The sequence below is a fragment of the Parasteatoda tepidariorum genome, chromosome X2, assembly GCF_043381705.1.
Source record: "Parasteatoda tepidariorum isolate YZ-2023 chromosome X2, CAS_Ptep_4.0, whole genome shotgun sequence".
In the NCBI taxonomy this organism is placed as follows: domain Eukaryota; kingdom Metazoa; phylum Arthropoda; class Arachnida; order Araneae; family Theridiidae; genus Parasteatoda; species Parasteatoda tepidariorum.
The window spans coordinates 47,899,275-47,903,709 of NC_092215.1; positions in this window are offsets into that span (position 1 = coordinate 47,899,275).

Below are 4,435 nucleotides of genomic sequence, written 5' to 3' on the forward strand. Positions count from 1 at the left end.
CAGTTAAAACAGCACTTGAATGGTTTTACTCAGAGACTCTCTTAGAAGCCGCTGCTGCTTTATAACAATAACCCTATAAATCTGCGACGTCATCTGAAATACCCAACGCGAGCAGGGTATTATTTTCCAAATCAGCTGCGTTTTACTACCCGCTCTTTTGTTTCGCGGACCACCTCTTGACTCTTATAGCGCTTTTCAGGTAAACGACTTGTTTGGAGTCATCTTAACAAGGCTTTGCGAAGTTCTTTCACAAAGGAAAATAAAAAAAGTCATAATTTAAGTGGTAGTAGTAGCTCATTTACGTCGCACTAGAGCTGCCAATGGACTATTGGCGACGATATGGGAAGCATCCTTGAGGATGATCCGAAGACATGCCATCACAATTTTGATCCTCTGAGGAGGAGGCACCCCTGCTTCGGTAGCTCAGTGACCTGCACGCGAAGTCGAGCACTTTACTGCAGAACAGTTTAACGATGACCAGTACCACACACCCTCGGTCCCTACGCAGACTGATCCAAGTGGTCACCCACCCGCCCACTGACCGCAGCCAGTGATGCTTGACTTCGATGATCTGCTGAGAAACCACAATTGCACTGCGAAACCACAATTTTATGTGCCTTACACTTGAAGCAAAGCTATAATTTTAAACTGTAATCGTGTTAATTAAACTGTAACTGTGTTCATTTTAAATCGAGAAACTATCTCCTCAAAATTTCGCTACAGTAAATTCCTGTTTTGCACTATGGATTTCAATTTTAAAAAGAAATAGCATTTCTCCTAAGGATATTTTTTTTGTAATTTTTAAATAAGAATAATGAGATTTTGACATATGAGACAATGATAATCAAAACAAAATTAATAAAACTATAATAATCAAAACAAAATTAATAAAATTATAATAATTAAACCTAGCTATTTAAGAAAACAAACATAGTTAGCAAAAAGTTTTAAAGTTCATGAAAAAAATTTATTAATTATTTATAAATCGATTCTTACATAAATATTTTTTTTCCAACTCCATTTATTTGACTAAATCATTTTCATTTAAAAAAATGTTTTTTTTTTTAATTTATTCATTTTATTGTAAGTTTATAATAATATATTTTAAATATAATTCAATATGTATATTTAAAAAATTGGTTTATTTTAAATTGACTTAATAAGTCAATAATAGTAGTTAGTAGTAGTAATAATAATAGTTATTTTAAATTGATTTATAATTGTTGATATTTTAGCGCAGAAATGTTTAATTTTACGCTCAGTGATTGAGTAGTAGCGCTTTGCACTTTCGTGCTACAGGTCCTGGGTTTCATCCTCAGTAGGCCAAGGTCAACACAGCCTTTCACCCCTTCAGTTGATTGATAAAATGAGTACCTAACATCCGGATTTAAGCTTGGTGGGGCCCTAAGCTACTGAAAATGATGGGGCTCTTATAAGTTCTATTCCATTTCTATACACCTACTGTCACTATTTTTTATTGTTGAGTATTAACATTATATTGTTAAAAAACTTAATAATATTACTTTATTGTTAATTGTATTAATTGTGATGAGACTATTATGTAGAACCTTTCTTTTATTGCACATATTTTTTGAACGAGGGGAAAAAGTTACAAAAGAAACACATTTTAAGCACAGAGTAAAAATTTGGCGTGCTGGGCCACTATATATTTAACAGAGTTTTTTTTTTTAGATTCATTTTGAATATATTTTATTTGCAATTNAATAATAGCCAATAAACGAATAAATTTTGGATGATTTTTATTTATTTATTTATTTTATTTTATGTTATTTTATTTACTTCTTTTTCGATATTTTTAAGTGAATACAGTGTTCTACATACGAAAAGAATTATTTTTCTTTGTTAAAGAGCGAGTAATGGCTGAAAAAGGAACAAAAGTCGTATCAGGAGGCACGCACACATCACACCCCGTTACTCCCTATAATATTAACCTATAAATTTCATACTCGGCACGATATTAGAGGTTACTATAACAAACAATTGTAGCACAGGGATTTTTTATAGACCAGTTAGTGGGCCCACAATGGGAAAAAATAAGTTTTGTTGACTAACTGGGAGGAGGTGTTTTAAAATAAACATTTGTGGGACTGGCGTGTGAAGCGTGGCTCAGCTGGTTGCGCTGTGGGCAATGTGTATATGTAGTCCCGGAGGTCCTGGGTTTGAAACCCTGCGAGGGTCGACTTTTAATTTTTTTAAATTTATTTTATATTATGCTTGTTAATATACTTTTCGATATTTTAACATGAATCAAGTGTTCTGCATATAGAAATAATTATTTTTACTTTGGGAAATAGCGAATAGTAGCTAATAAACGAATAAATTTTGGATAATTTTTATTATTTTATTTATTTTATTTTATGTTATTTTTTAAAAGTCTTTTTCAATATTTTAAAGTGAATAAAGTGTTCTATATATGAAAAGAATTATTTTTCTTTGTTAAAAAGCGAATAATGGCTGAAAAAGGGACATAAGTCGTATCAGGATGCACGCACACTTCACACCCCGTTACTCCCTATAATATTTGCCTATAAATTTCATACTCGGCACGATATTAGAGGTTAATATAACAAACAATTGTTGTACAGGGAATTTTTATAGACCAGTTAGTGGGTCCACAATGGGAAAAAATATGTTTTGTTGACAAACTGGGAGGAGGTGTTTTAAGCTAATTATTCGTGGGGCAGGTATGTGAAGTGTGCCGAAGTTGGTAGCGCTTTGGCAAGTTAGATACGAAGTACCGGAGTTCCTGGGTACGAAACCCTGTGATGGTCGACTTTCAAATTTTTTTATATAATTTTTTTAATACATTTTTCGAAATTTTAACGTAAATAAAGTGTTTTGTATATAAAAATGACTATTTTTTATTTAGGAAATAGCGAATAATAGCTAATAAACGGATAAATTTTGGATAATTTTTATTTATTCATTTATTTTATTTTATGTTATTTTATTTACTTCTTTTTCGATATTTTTAAGTGAATAAAGTGTTCTACATATGAAAAGAATTATTTTTCTTTGTTAAAGAGTTAATAATGGCTGAAAAAGGGAGAAAAGTCATATCAGGAGGCGCGCACTTATCACACCCCGTAACTCCCTATAATATTAACCTATAAATTTCAAACTCGGCCTGAAATTAGTGTTTAATGTAACAAACAATTGTACCAATGCAATTTTTTACAGACTATTTAGTAGGCCCAGAAAGGGCCGAAATAAGTTTTGTTGACTAAACTTTAGTAGGTGTTTTTCGCTAAATATTCGTGAGGTTGGCGTGTAAAGCGTGGCGTAGTTGGTAACGCTCTGTGCAAGGTTGATTTGTTATCCCGGAGGTTCTGGTTTCGATACCCTGTGAGGGTCGACTTTAAATTTTTTTTATTTATTTTATATTATTTTTTTTAATATACTTTTCGATATTTTAATGCGAATCAAGTGTTCTGTATTTAAAAATAACTATTTTTTCTTTGGGAAATAGCGAATAATAGCTAATAAGCGAATAAATTTTGGATAATTTTTATTTATTCATTTTTTTTTATTTTATGTTATTTTTTTTAACTTCTTTTTCAATATTTTTAGGTGAATAAAGTGTTCTATATATGAAAAGAATTAATGTATAAATATCATATTTTGTTGAAAAGCGTTTAAATGAAGAAATTCGAAGTCTATATTCTGTATAGAAATATGGTCAGATATCTCCCTCTAATATAAACGTATAATATTCAAATAGGACCACGTATCATATTACCGGGTAATAGAATACTCTACCTGAAGAAATAATTATAGACCTCATAGGGGTACACAATGTGGCCCTGTAGTTTTCTATGTATGTATATCTAAAATAGTCTTCTGTAAATCTTTAAAATGAGGAAATTCGTCTTCTAAAATTCGAAGTCATTTTTAATTATTAACTAACGCGTGGCCCGATATCAGATCTGAATATTGACCCATAATATTTTAATTGGATCGCGTAATATATTGCCTTGTAATAGTGTGCCCTACCAGAGGAAATAATTATAGACCTCTTAGGGGGTACGCAATGTGGCCCTGTAGTTTACTATGTACGCATATCTAAAATAGTGTGTTCAATCGCTCTAAAATGAGGAAATTCGCTTTCTAAAAACCTAGGAAGAGGCGATTCGAAGTCAATTTTCAATATTAGCGCAAGGCCCGATATCAGACCTTAATATTGACCCATAATATTTTAATTGGACCACGTATTATATTAACGGGTATTCAGAGCCGGATTATACCTTTCGTAGGCCCTAGGCACAGAGCCGGATTATACCTTTCGTAGGCCCTAGGCATAGCCGTTTTTGGGCCCTCCCCTCCTTCCCCCACTCCTCCCCTCTTTTCAAAATATATGCTAAAATTTTCTTGCATATTTTTTTTTACATTTTTATTAATATGGATTTTAATTTAC